Below are 15842 nucleotides of genomic sequence, written 5' to 3'. Positions count from 1 at the left end.
CTAGGGTACACATGCTGGATATGGTGCCCTAAGTGTAGTATTTTTGTCTAAGTACACTTGTAATTTTTTCGAATAAATGGTTAATAAACTTATTCATGAATTTCATTAATATACTTTTTATAATTTCCCTCTTGTGATTTTTGCACGCAAAGCAAAATAGAAGCAAATGTTGCTTACTAGATGTCTAATTAAATACTAAGCGGTAGTACGTGGTTCGATCGTAATACAGAAAGACAATTTATATTAGTAGACAAACCTAAAACCGTCCTTAGTCTAATCGAAAATGAGCAAACCAATTGAAAGACTAATATGTCATTTACTAAGTCCAATTGGGGAGATGCTTTTCCTTGGGCATCAGAGTGGATGACTTCTAGAAGATAGAGACATACATATGACTGATTAGACTTACAAAACATTAGACAGAACCCAAGAGGAATAGATCTTAAAACCGTTTATAGATTTATTCACTTGTGATGCTTATAGTTTGGCATACCTAAATCTTGAGTGGATGACGAACTATGTATGCGTGTAAGTAAAAGCCTGATTTCAAATAGATAAGGAACCGAAAGCTGGTGCGTTGAGTATATAACTTTTGTAGTATGTAGCGTTGTTCACAAAAGTGGACTTCATAGCTCAAGACATGGGTAAATGATATCCTCTCATTGGCATTACATGGTTGATGAAAAGTAAATGTGGCTATGAGTTGTTCGTCTTTGTGATTAATGACTTGATTACTTATTGATAGTAATTTACTTTTCATGAAGGAAGATGTAATGGTTACCATGAGATAAAATATGATCATATTGGGAGAACGAATATTATCCCAAAAAGATTAAAGATATCCTATGAGGATAACACACTTATGGCAAGATAATTGACCAGCACTAGTCAAGTTGCTTTCGTAATGGTATGTCGTTAGGGAGAGCTCAGTCACGATACTATTGTGGAATGACTTCATAACTAAATTATTCTATAATTAATAGGTGAAAACCTGGAACTTAATTAAAAATCATTTGAGACTCAATTGTATATGTCCAATTGGTCCCTCCGCTAGCTTGTTGAAACTAGAAATGAATTGTATGTTGAATCAAATGAACAGAAATGAATCGAAATGGAAAAAATGGTGAAATGGAAAACATTTGGAAATGATTATGGTTTTCTCCAAAATGAAAATAAAAATGGAGAAATGAAATTATTTGGAAATGGATTTGATTTTCTCCAAAATGAAAAATGAAAATGACCTAAAAAAGAATTTATGTTTTTCAAATTAAATGAAGTTCGAAAATGAAAATAAATCATTTGATCATAGTGAACCATTGAATGTAGAAATATTAAATATATTTTCTTATAAATTCTTTTATGGTAAAGTTGTCATGATTTTAATGAAATTAGAATTGGGTTAAAGTTATTTAATTGGAAATATATTAAGATGTTTATTTTGGGAAATAGAAAAACAAATATCGAGTTGGATCGGATTATAAAATATTGGTTAAAAGCCAGGAATCACTTGTAATTGGACCCGATATTGGAAAGACCCAAAAGCCCTTCATGTTAATGAGGGGACGGTAAACCCTAGAATTATTAACTAAGGTTGCCAATCCTCTATACTTATAGATAGACTAGGAGTTCATTTTCTAGTTGAAATAAACATTTACAATTTGACAAGGGTTCTACCTCCTCTCTTTATAAGTTGTGTTAAGCATGGGGTAAAAATATGTATAAATTGTGGTTTATCAAATACCCCCACACTTAAGCATATGCTTGTCCTCAAGCAAAACCCTCAACTTACAATCAAAATAAATTCTTCTTAAATTTATAATTCTTATCAATAATATCTCAAACTAATCCATAAGTAATCAAACATTGAAAATTTGACTAAAAGAACATCAAAGTTTCAAACATTCCAAGTTGAGCATTTTATCATGAAAACATAAGTGTCGCCCCTCATCTAAGTAATTACCTTTGATTCAAAATATCACAGAGTTTCACATCCTCACTAAAGATTCACTCAAATCACTCAAGGTGTTTAAGGACAATAAATGAAGCACTCAATAGTTAATAATGAAAAGTCATTACCATAGGCTTGCATGAAAATCAAATCTCCACCACTATAAATTGAGATGAAACATCAATCAAAAGGTCTTTAGAGGGTTGTAATGTGGCTTTGGTTAGAAGGTGTGGTCACAAGCTGAAAGAAAGGGTTAGAATCGAGATTGAATTGAAAAATTGCCTAACTAGAAAAATGACTAGTCATCAATTGCGTACAACAGAGCTTTTCTCAGAAAATGGAATTTAACTTCTTTAGCTCAAAAGATAACTACTACTAATATATATACATATATATATTTTAAGAACAAGTCAAATTACAAAATAAAATAGAACATAGCTAAGCAACTATTCCAACTCAAATCTCGACAAAAATAAGGATCAAATTAATTTAGGGGATTTCAACAATAATGAGTTATGGGTTAATATTGAGGGTAAATTAATGAATGAGTTGTTAGGCTCAAGGCGGTTCACTAAGGGTTAATTGTGAAGGTAGGCTTTTATGGAGTGAGTGGGTTAAACCTAAGTGCCTTTATCATTTTGACATATCAAATCAAATGGTATGGTCTTGACATGCATAATCAAGCAAGTTCTAGAATAACAGTTCATACTGATGCACTCATAATGAAAGTGAGCATGAAAGAAATAATAGATGCTCTAAAGGCTCAAGATCTCACAAAAATTATGGCTTTTTTATGTTTAAACTTGTGAATTCCAACTCAAGATAATACCTAAACTTAAGGAAACAACCTAAAAGTTTTTAATTCTTCAAAAATCAACTTATCATGCTTGATTCTCTAATGTCTTAAAGTTTAAACAATCAATGTATAAATGCCTATGTTTTAATTCAAGACATATCAATAAAAATCATAAAGTAATTAAAATTCATTCTAATAGTGATATGAGTAATTCACGCGAGAATAAGACAATATTCAGGGTTTTCTAATGGTGATATAAAAGACCCCCCACACTTAAGATGTACATTGCCCTCAATGTACAAAGATAGATATTTGATAAAGGAAGATATATAATCATAAGATAAGGAGAGAAGTGAAAATTCCTGAATAATGAATGAATTCCTCGAACTGGAGTTTTGGAGAGTAATCGGCGTGAGAGTGGAGGAGGATACTCCGGTGGTGGTAGAGGTTCATTATCCATAAGTCCTGCACCAAAAGAATATTATATCTGGTGGTAGCTATGGTCGTGGTCGAGCAGGAGATGGCAGTCGTAGAGAACCTTTCTCGATGGAGTTTTTAGTTCCTATGTGATAATGAGCTGAGGAGCTCTTTATAACTGTGATAGAATCAGGAACTTTTTAGAAAATATAAGGAAGCATAATTACTTGTAATGGAATAGCCGAAATTGATAATTGTAAAATAAAAATTATAAAATCTAATAGGAATAAGCTTGAAGAAAAAATAAAAAGTAGTTTTAAAATAGAATAAAAATAAAAACATAAAATAATAAATAAAAGTTTTTAAACATCTTCATCGCTAGGTGGTTAGCGAGGTGGGGGTGGCGATGAGATGTGGAAGTGCTGACAAATCTGCTGTAAAGTACCATCAATGTTACCAGAGCGCTGAAAATACTGTTGCTTGAATCGGGTAAGGTGTTCAAAGATGTCAGCGTATGAAGCAGCCGCATGAACTGGACGAGAGGGTGGTGGTGGCTGAGACTGTGGGTCTTCATGACGTGGAGGGACATCATCAGTATTGTCCTCAGGGTCTCCCTCCTCAGCTGATTGGGCAAGGTGATATTGAGGAGGGTGGGTACCTTGGCGCTTCTCGATCATCCTCATACTAAGCATGCTCTGTAACACCCTCACTCGTACCCGACATCGGGATAAGGTTTGAGGCATTACCAGAACTTTACATTTTGAAATGTACCAAATTGGGTCACCAAGTTTTCCTCAAATTTTAAGCTTTTCATCCATGAAACTCGTCCCTCATATAGGCCTTCAAGGCCTATAACATACTTAGAGGCAGCGCGAGACAAATTCGGGTACGTTCAATAAACCTAGGGCTCCTTAGGAAATTTTTCCTTATCATAAAGTGTCACACGCCCATGTAAGTGGGCTGTATGGACTCGCACGTCCGTATGAATTGGGGCACGCCCATGCCTTTCAACCATGGGTAACACTGACTTATCCACATGGCCACTGCACACACCCATGCTGCCTGCCCGTGGACTACATTGTCTTTTTAACACGGCCATAGTGCACACCCGTGTGGCCTACCCGTGTACAACTTTGAGCTAAAATTTTAAGTGCAGGGGACATACAGCCATAGCACACGCCCATAAGAGGGAACCGTGTGTCACACACGGCTTAGACACACGCCCGTGTGTCTAACCATGTGGACTCTAATAGGCTACTTTCCAAGCCTTTAGTCACCCTTTTCTACTACTTGTGCTTAATGGTTACCAAATTCAAAGTAAAACACAATTATACACTTGTAAATAATCTTAATTAAACTAGATGTATGGAAACCTCATATCATTGGTTTCATACATGATAGGTTATTTCCCACTTAGTGTTTATAGGTTCCCATGTCACTTTAATTCATCCGAAATTGGCTCGTTCATGTGACTCATTGCCAATTGCTAACGACCCATCACTTGTAAATAAAACCATGCATAAATTTGTAGGTCATAGCCTACTTCAATTAAGCCAATTTTCGTGGCCATATACAAAGAGATAAACATATTCTTACATGCCTTCATTTGGCAAATCGAATAACACCTATAACAAAATACTCAAAAATACCATACATGCCATTGAACAAAACAAAGAAAGTCTTTATACCAAAGCTTGTCTAGTTGATAGTGTATTGACTATTCAATCGTCTTCCAATCCTTTCGAATCCTCGAGCTCTGTGAGACAGGGAAAAAGAGAGGGGTAAGCATTTACATGCTTAGTAAGCTTGAATAACTGGAAAGTAAACTTACCGAGTAATTAGCATACATCCATATTTAAATCATGAAATCATCAATTATGAAATGATTCCCTATCACATGCACTCAATCAATGAGTTAGTTACGTAACAAAGCATCATGTAATTTATGTAGATGAGCTCATCATTCATCATCTTATTAACATACATTATATTAATTCCGTTGAGTTTCTAGAAAATCTTGATGAAATACCCATTGTCCGTCAATTCTTACGAATGATCATTTCACATATATGCACTCCCGCGAACCTCACTTCTTACGGTGGGATTACCAGTCCAGGCTTAATCCCCCGTATCATAAACTCATAAGGTGATGTTGGAATTACCAGTCCAGGCCAAATCCCTTATAACGACAAACACCCTTAGTGAGCTCGGATCTGAATTACCAGTCTAGGCTAAATTTAGACCCTAATCGGATTACTCGTCTGGGCTAAATCCATAATGCACACATATTCTTCGGGAGGCTTGATCATTCAAGGAACACCCGACTGGGTTAGATCCTTTTCATACTTGAGATCACGGATTACCCATCTGGGCTAAATCCTTACTGCAACACATGCAGGATCTTTTGACACATATCAATATATATATATGAATTACGGTTTATTAAATACCCATTATCTGTCAATTTTTACAAATGATTATTTCACATATATACACTCCCACAAACCTCACTTCTTACGGCGGGATTACCAGTCCAAGCTAAATCCCCCGTATCATAAACTCATAAGGTGATGTCGGGATTACCAGTCTAGGCTAAATCCCTTAGAACGACAAACACCCTTAATGAGTTCGGATCTGAATTACTAGTCCAGGCTAAATTCAGACCCTAATTGGATTACCCGTCCGGGCTAAATCCATAATGCACACATATTCTTCGGGAGGCTTGATCATTCAAGGAACACCTGACTGGGTTAGATCCTTTTCATACTTGAGATCACAGATTACCAGTCCGGGCTAAATCCTTACTGCAACACATGTAGGATCTCTTGACACATATCAACGAGGGTTTATCCATTGAATTCCCTTTGTCAACCTCATCCGAGACATTTTTCACATGTTACCATCAAATATGCATTTCTATGATATTTCATGCTAATAATAAATGCAATCATCATGCATTCATAAATCATTCAATTATACATATTAGGGGTTTACTTTAAGTTATCCGAACTTACCTGGTATTCTTTTCGGAGTTGTGTTTCGATTATTCCGAAACCTTGCGTTTACCTCGATCGACCTCCGGAATTTGTTCCTCGGGGTTTATAACAAAAACATTTAACTCATTAATACACTACATTATACATTTCAAGTTTAATATCTACCCCAGTCCAAATGACCGTTTTGCCCCTAACATTTCACATTTTTACAATTTAGTCCCTAGGCTCGTATAATGAAACACATGCACTTTCTATCTTACCCAAGCCAAGCCGGACACTTTTCCTTCTTTTGGTAGCCCACATTTTCCATTATTTTCTCATTTCTACCACATATTTACATCTTTTGCAAAATAATCCCTATAAGGGTTTTTCATGAAAATCAACTAGGAAAATATGTTTAATACACATTCATCTTTCATATTCCTCCATAATCCATCAAAATATAAGCAACTCATGCATGGGTAATTTTTTAAACATGAACCCTAGCATAAAATTTGGGTAGAAATGAAGAGAGCAAGCTACCGGGATTTCAAAAATACAAAGAGCATGAAAAACGGGGCTTTGGAGCACTTACTATTGAGCTTGGAAAGCTTAAAAACCCTAGTTATAGAAACCCTTGAAGTTTTGGCTGGACAAGGAAGAGAAGGGGCTGATATTGGTTCATTTTTCCCATTTTATTTCATTAAAATACCAAATGACCAAAATGCCCTTAAGCCCTTTCCTTAAAATTCCATCCATGCAAGCCCATTTTTTTCCAAACACTTAGAATTTGGGAAAATTTCTCTTCAAGACCTTCTAATTCATAACCCAAAGCAATTTCATACAAATTTCTTCTAGAATTTTAATTTTTCAATTTATTCAATTTAGTCCCTAATTTCCAATTGAACACCTTACTCAAAGAATTTCTTCATGAAACCTTAGCACATGCATATACTCATATTCTAGGCCTCATAATAATCATAAAGTAAATATTTTGATGTTGGATTTGTGGTCCCGAAACCACCATTCTAACTAGGCCCTATTTCAGGATGTTACATTTCTCCCCCTTAGGGACTTTCGTCCTCGAAAGTCTTACCAGAAAATAGATTCAAATATTGACTTCTCATAGTTTCTTCCGGCTCCCATGTAGCCTCTTCTACACCATGTCGATGCCATAAAACTTTTACTAGAGCCACATCTTTATTTCTCAACTGTTTAACTTTACGAGCCAATATCTTAACCGCTTTTCCATAAGTCATGTCCGGTTGAGTTTCAATCTTAGTCGGTGAAATTACATGAGAGGGGTCTGATCGGTATCTCCTTAACATGGATACATGGAACATGTCATGAATCTTTTCTAATTTAGGTGGCAACGCAAAACGATAGGCTAGCGGTCCAACTCTTTCGGTGATCTCGTACGGTCCGATAAATTGTGGACTCGGTTTACCTTTTCGACCAAATCTCAATGCTGTTTTCCATGGAGATACTTTTAAGAATACTCTATCTCCAACTTGAAACTCAATTTCCTTTCTTTTTAGATTAGCATAAGACTTTTGCCTATCTGATGCCACTTTTAAACAATCCCGTATCACTTTAACTTTTTCTTCAGTTTCTTTAATCAGATCAACTCCATGAATCCAATTTTCTTTGAGTTCTGTCCAGTACAATGGAGCTCGTCACTTCCTGCCATACAAGGCCTCATAAGGCACCATCTTCAAACTTTTTTGGAAACTATTGTTGTAGGCAAATTCTACCAATGGTAGGTATTTTTCCTAGCTACCCTGAAATTTAAGGATATAACAACGCAACATGTCCTCAAGAATCTGAATCATCCGCTCAAATTGGCCATCAGTCTGAAGGTGAAAAGCTGTGCTAAAGCTCAACTTTGTACCCAAGGCTTCTTGTAACTTCTTCTAGAATCTCGAAGTGAATCTCGGGTCTCTGTCCAAAATAATCGACAGTGGTACTCCGTGCAATCTTACTATATCAAAAATGTACAAATCGACCAATCTATCAAGAGAATAATCTGTCATTACCGGGATAAAATGAGCCGACTTTGTAAATTTGTCCACTATAACCCATACGGCATCTTTCTTTTTCAGAGTCAAAGGTAGTCCCGTCACAAAGTCCATGGTAACTTTGTTCCACTTCCATTCGGGGACCATTACAGGCTGTAACAAACCTGAAGGCACTTGATGTTCAACTTTAACTTGCTGACATAGCAAGCATTTCGATACAAATTCAGAAACATCTCTTTTCATGCCGTTCCACCAGTACATCTTCTTTAAATCGTGTACATCTTGGTACTTCCCGGGTGAACAGGTAGACGACTGTTATGTGCTTCTTGCAAAATCTTTCGAATAAGTTCATTATCTTTGGGTACACAAACCCTATCTCTAAACATTAAACATCCATCAAGACTAATTCGAAAATCTGACTCAACACCAGACTCACATTGAGCTCTTTTTACTTGCAAGTCATCATCATTAAGCTGAGCACCATGAATTTCCTGTAGAAATGTTGGCCTAGTCTCTAGCTCGGCCAGAACTGAATCATCAACAAGCAATATCAAACGAGTATCCAAGGCTCTCAAAGCATACAGAGATTTTCTACTAAATGCATCAGTGACCATATTCGCCTTTCCTGGGTGATAGTCGATAATTAGATCATAAGCCTTAAATAGTTCTAACCATCTCTACTATCTCAAATTTAATTCTTTCTAAGTCATCAAGTATTTCAAACTCTTGTGGTCTGTGACCATATGGCAAGTCTCCACATACAAATAATGCCTCCAAATTTTCAAGGCAAAAATAATAACGGTAAGCTCTAGGTCGTGGGTTAGATAATTCTTCTCGTGAGGCTTCAATTGCCGTGAAGCATAGGCTATCACCTTGCCATCTTGCATAAGTACACAACCCAATCCATTTAAGGATGCATCACTGTAGACCACAAGCTCTTTTCCCGGTTCAGGTAGCACTAAAACAGGAGCTTCGGTCAGCAATGTCTTTAACTTCTCAAAACTTTGCTGACATTTCTCTGTTCATTCAAACTTAACGTCTTTTTGTAGCAGTTTAGTCATCGAAGTCGCTATCATGGAAAATCCTTTTACAAACCTTCGATAGTAACCGACTAAGCCCAAAAAGCTTCTAACCTTGGTTACATTCTTAGGCGATTTCCATTCAACAATTGCAGAAATCTTACTTGGGTCAACTCAGATGCCTTTACCCGAAACTATATGACCCAAAAATCCAACTTCTTGGAGCCAAAACTCACTTTTGCTAAACTTAGCATACAGTTGCTTTTCCCGCAAGGTCTGCAACACAATTCTCAGGTGCTTCGCATGCTCTGTCTCATCTTTAGAGTAGATCAAAATTTCGTCAATAAACACAACGAAAAACTTATCCAAATATGGCTGAAAGATCCTATTCATTAGATCCATAAACACAGCCGGTGCATTCGTCAACCCAAACGGCATGACAAGAAATTCATAATGGCCATACATTGTTCTAAAAGCTGTCTTGGGTACATCCGAGTCTTTAACTCGCAGCTGATAATAGCCAGACTTCAAGTCTATCTTGGAGAATACGGTGGCTCCTTTCAACTGGTCAAACAAATCATTGATCCTTGGCAAAGGATACTTATTCTTGATAGTCACCTTGTTCAACTGCTGATAATCGATACATAACCTCATCGGACCATCTTTCTTCTTTATGAACAAGACGGCGGGACCCCAATGTGAAAAACTTGGCCTAGCGAATCCTTTATCCGTCAGCTCTTGCAACTGTGCTTTTAACTCCTTCAGCTCAATAGGTACCATTTTGTACGGGGCAATAGAAATGGGAGTCGTCCCTGGCACCAATTTGATACCAAACTCTATCTCTTTTTCAAGAGGTAATTTGGGTAATTCCTCCGGAAACACATCTCGGTACTCATATACTATTGGCACGGACTCGATTTTTAGCTCTGTTTCCTTAGTGTTCAGTACAAATGCAAGGTAGGCTTCATATCCTTTCCTCATATATCTCTGGGCAACTATTGTCATGATTACAACCATCGACGAACCCAATTCTCTTGATTTGACCCATAGAATCTTACCATCAAGGCATTTTAACTTAATAAACTTACTATCACAATTCACTGTTACATCATGAAGGGCTAACCAATCCATACAAAGTATTACGTCAAATTCATCAAATGGTAACAGCATAAGGTTAGCCAGGAAACAACGACCTTGAATTGTCAAAGGACAATTTTTACAGACATTATCAACTAGAACTGATCTGCCTAGTGGGTTCGACACTCTAATAATATCTTCCGTATGTTCAATAGGTATGTTCATACTAGACACCAATCTCATACAGATATATGAATATGTCGACCCCGGGTCAATTAAAGCAACAACACTTATATTAAAAAGAGAGAAAGTACTCGTAATAACATCAGGAGCAGCGGCTTCCTCTCGAGCACGTATCGCATACGTTCTTGAAGGGGCTCGAACCTCTAATTTTGTAGCATCTTTAGTCATGACTCGATTGCCACTAGCACTTCTAGGGTATCTCGAAGGTCTACCTTGTAGAATGGGAGCATTCGACTTCAAAGCTATTTCCACTTCTTTTTCGGCTTGTTTCAGGTAGTCTCTGAGAAAGTGATCAAGAGAACCACATTTGAAACACAAGCAGCTCTTCATTCGGCACTCTCCGAAGTGAAATTTTTTACAGCTCTTACACTTTGATTTTTGATCATCTACACTCCCCACACTAGTCACCATCGGGGACGAAGACTTTTGACCTCGTCATTTAGAGCTTCTCAATCTACCTGATTATCCTATTGATGAAGTGGAGCATTCATGCAGGCTCCTAGATTTCTTCGTGGAGAACGAGAGCATTTTACTGCTAGACCTCTTACTCACAACTCGAGCCTCTCTCTTAGCTTATTTTCTTTCATTATTAGGTTCCTTGACCTTCTTGGCTCGACCGGCTAATGCGGCAAACTCCCGTATTTCCAAGATCCTAATCAACAACTTGATATCCTTATTCAGACCTTCCTCAAAGCGTTTACACATTTTTTATTCAGTTTGGACCCATTCAGTTGCGTACTACTTAGTCGTACGAACTCTCTCTCATATTCTGCTACAGTCTTATTCCCTTGTTTGAGTTCCAGGAACTCCTTTCACTTCGAGTCCAAAAACCGTTGGCTAATATATTTCTTCCTAAATTCTTCTTGGAAGAAATCCCAAGTAATATTTTCTTTCAGCACTATCGAGGATACAGTCTTCCACCAATTGTATGTAGTGTCCTTCAAAAGGGACACATCACACTTCAAACATTCCTCGGGTGTGCATGACAAATCATCTAGCACCCGTGTAGTATTTTTGAGCTAGAACTCGGCTCTTTCAGCGTCATCATCAACTTTAGCTCTAAATTCCTCAGCCCCATACTTTCTAAGCTTATCTATAGGGGCTTTACCAATTCTCACAGGTGCCATACCTCGTGGCACATCTTCATCAGGTTGGTTAGGGGGCGGGGGAGGTCTTGGTATATTAGGGTGATTTCTCAGATAATCTACAAACCATACATCCATCATATCAAAGAAGGCCGCTAGGGCCTCTTCTCAGCCTTCTGACATCAACCTTCTACTACTACTAGATACAGCTCGCTGTACGAAAGCTAGAGCATGGATCTCAGCTCTCTCGGATTCATCTTGTGCTTGATTGGAAGACATTCACTATATTCAAAATAGTATAAACAATTAGGAGACGTCACACTTTCAACATTTGAAAAATGGCATGTATAGCAAACTTTAACATCCTCTACGGTAGTCCTAGAACTGACTAAACCGTAGCTCTGATACTAATAAATATAACACCCCTCACCCGTACCCGACACCGGGATAGGGTTTGAGGCATTACCAGGACTTTACATTTTGAAACGTACCAAATTAGGTCACCAAGTTTTCCTCAAAATTTAAGCTTTTCATCCATGAACAACTCGTCCCTTATATAGGTGTTCGAGGCTTATAACATACCTAGAGCCAGTACGGGACAAATTTGGGTATGTTCAATAAACCTTGGGCTCCTTAGGAAATTTTTCCTTATCATAAAGTGTCACATGCCCGTGTAAGTGGGCCGTGTGGACTCGCACGGCCGTGTGACTTGGGGTACGCTCATGCCCTTCAGCCATGGGTAACATTAACTCATCAACACGGCCACGGCACATACCCATGCTGCCTGCCCGTGGACGACATTGTCTTTTTAACACGGCCATAGTGCACGCCCGTGTGGCCTATTCATATACAACTTTGAGCTAAAATTTTAAGTGCACGGGACACACGACCATAGCACATGCCCATGGGAGGGAACCGTGTGTCACACACGGCCTAGACACACGCCCGTGTGTTTAACCATGTGGACTCCAATAGGCTATTTTCCAAGCCTTTAGTCACCACTTTCTACTACTTATGCTTAGTGGTTACCTAATTCAAAGTAAAACAAAATTATACACTTGTAAATAATCTTAATTAAACTAGATGTATGGAAACCTCATATCATTGGTTTTATACATGATAGGTTATTTCCCACTTAGTGTTTATGGGTTCTCATGTAACTTTAATTCTTCCGAAATTGACTCGTACATGTGACCCATTGCCAATTGCTAACGACCCATCACTTGTAAATAAAACCATGCATAAATTCCTAGGTCATAGCCTACTTCAATTAAGCCAATTTTTGTGGCCATGTACAAAGAGATAAGCATATTCTTACATACCTTCATTTGGCAAATCGAATAACACCTATAACAAAATACTCAAAATACTATACATGCCATTGAACAAAACAAACAAAGTCTTTATACCAAAGCTTGTCTAGTTGATAGTGTGTTGACTCTCCAATCGTCTTCCAATCCTTTCGAATCCTCGAGCACTGTGAGATAGGGAAAAAGAGAGGGGTAAGTATTTACATGCTTAGTAAGCTCGAATAACCGAAAAGTAAACTTACCAAGTAATTAGCATACATCCATATTTGAATCATGAAATCATCAATTATGAAATGATTCCCTATCACATGCACTCAACCAATGAGTTAGTTACATAACAAAGCATCATGTAATTTATGTAGATGAGCTCATCATTCATCATCTTATTGACATACATCATATTAATCCCTTTGAGTTTCTAGGAAATCTTGATGGAATACTGATACGTGATATTCATGACAGGTTTTAAATATTTATAATGAATCGTTCTTGAAACTAACTATTATCACGATAAAGGCAAGTGTACCTATCGAATAGTAGTATAGTTTTAGCAAGACCAGATTGTCGAACCCAAAGGAACTAAAAGTACTAGTAATGACTATCTTTTTATTATCTAGCCTAAGAATAATGGGGTTTGTTTTAACTAACTAATTAACTAAACTAAGAAATCACAGAAAATAGAATTGGGGAATTACTTTTTGGAAAAAACGATTGAATCAAGACAATACCTAAGGAAAAATCCACCTAGACTTCACTTGTAATTTGACTCTGAATCGGAAGATTTATTCATTTGACTTGATCCGTAAAAATCCATAAGTTATATTATTATCCGTCTTAAGACTAACAATGTCTAACCCTAGGTTGAATAATTGAAATCTCTTTCTAATTAACTCCCTAGGGTTGAATTAACTCGATCTATGGATCCCCTTATTAGGTTTCACCCTAATTCGGCAAAATCTTGTCACCCTATCTCTAGGCGCGCAATCAACTCTGCTTAATTATGACAAATGTACTCTTAGACAGAGTCTATTCCTCCTCTGAATAAGAGCTTAACTTGAATCAATATCCTGGAATATCAAGACAAGAATTAAGAACACATAATTATGAACAAGCCAAATATTTATCATACAATTCAGATAATAATAACAAGATCTTCTCATTCCTTTCACTCTCCTATGCTCACTTAAGTATAAAACATGAAATTAAGGCATTAGGAGCATCAAATTCACCAATTTTAAGGAAAATTCATCCATAAAATGTGCTAAGCATGGGATAAAAATATGTATGAATTACGGTTTATCAAATACCCCCACACTTAAGCATTTGCTTGTCCTCAAGTAAAATTCTCAACTCAGAATCAAAATAAATTCTTCTCAACTTATAATTTCTATCGATAATATCTCTAAATAATCCATAGGTAATCATACATTAACAATTCAACTGAAAGAAGATCAAAGTTCCAAACATTCCAAGTTGAGAATTTTATCATGAAAACATAGGTGTCTCCCCTCATTTAAGTAATTACCTTTGATTCAAAATGTCACAGAGTTTCATATCCTCACTAAAGATTGACTCAAAGCACTCTAGGTGTTTAAGGACAATAAATGAAGCATTCAATAGTCAATAATGAAAAGTCATTACCATAGGCTTGCATGAAAATCAAATCTCCACCACTATAAATTGAGATGAAACATCAATCAAAAGGTCTTTAGAGGGTTGTAATTTGGCTTTGGTTAGAGGGTGTGATCACAAGCTGAAAGAAAGGGTTAGAATAGAGATTGAATTGAAAAATTGCCTAGCTAGAAAAATGACTAGTCATCAATTGCGTACAACAGAGCTTTTTTTCTCAGAATATGGAATTTAACTTCTTTAGCTTAGAAGATCACTACTACTAATATGTATACATGTATATATATATTTTCAGAACAAGTCAAATTAAAAAAATAGAATAAAACATAGCTAAGCAATTATTCCAACTCAAATCTCGAAAAAAATAGGGATCAAATTAATTTAGAGGATTTCAACAATAATGAGTTATGGGTTAATATCGAGGGTAAATCAATGAATGGGTTGTTAGGTTCAAAGGGGTTCACTATGGGTTAATTGTGAAGGTAGGCTTTTATGGAGTGAGTGGGTTAAACCTAAGTGCCTTTATCATTTTGAGATATCAAATGGTATGGTCTTGACATGCATAATCAAGCAAGTTCTAGAATAACAATTCAATATTGGCGCCCTCATAGTGAAAGTGAGTATGAAAGAGATAATAGATGCTCTAAAGGCTCAAGATCTCACAAAATTTATGGCTTTTTGATCTTTAAACTTGTGGATTTCAATTGAAGATAATACCTAAGCTTTGGGAAACAACTTAAAATTTTAAATTCTTAAAAGTCAACTTATCATGCTTAATTCTCTAAGGTTTTAAAGTTTAAATAATCAGTGCATGAATGCCTATGTTTTAATTTAAGATGTATCAATAAAAATCATAAATCAAACAAAATTTATCCTAAACATGATATGGGAGCTTTTCAATAGAACAAGGCAATCATTCATGGATTTTTTTATAGTGAAATGAATACCCCCCGGCACTTAAGATGTACATTGCCCTCAATGTACAAAGATAGATATATAGAAAAGAATATAAAAATAAGATAGGGGGAGAAGTGAAACTTCCTAAGTGATGAATGAATTTACTTGAACTGGAGTTTTGGAGAATAATCGGCGTGAGGGTGGAGGAGGATACTCCGGCGGTGGTAGAGGTTCATTAGTCTGTTAGTCCTGTGCCAAAAGAATATTATATCTAAAATTGGTTATTGTTGTGGTCGAGCAGGACATGGCAATCGTAGAGAACTTTACCTAACCTTACCTAGTGGAGTTTCGAGTCCCTGAGTAATAGTGAGCTTTGGAGCTCTTTATAACTATGATAAAATCAGGAGCTCTTTTAGAAAATATATAAG

Source organism: Gossypium arboreum, chromosome 8, assembly GCF_025698485.1.
Source record: "Gossypium arboreum isolate Shixiya-1 chromosome 8, ASM2569848v2, whole genome shotgun sequence".
NCBI classification, from domain to species: Eukaryota; Viridiplantae; Streptophyta; class Magnoliopsida; order Malvales; family Malvaceae; genus Gossypium; species Gossypium arboreum.
This window is presented reverse-complemented; position numbering follows the sequence as displayed.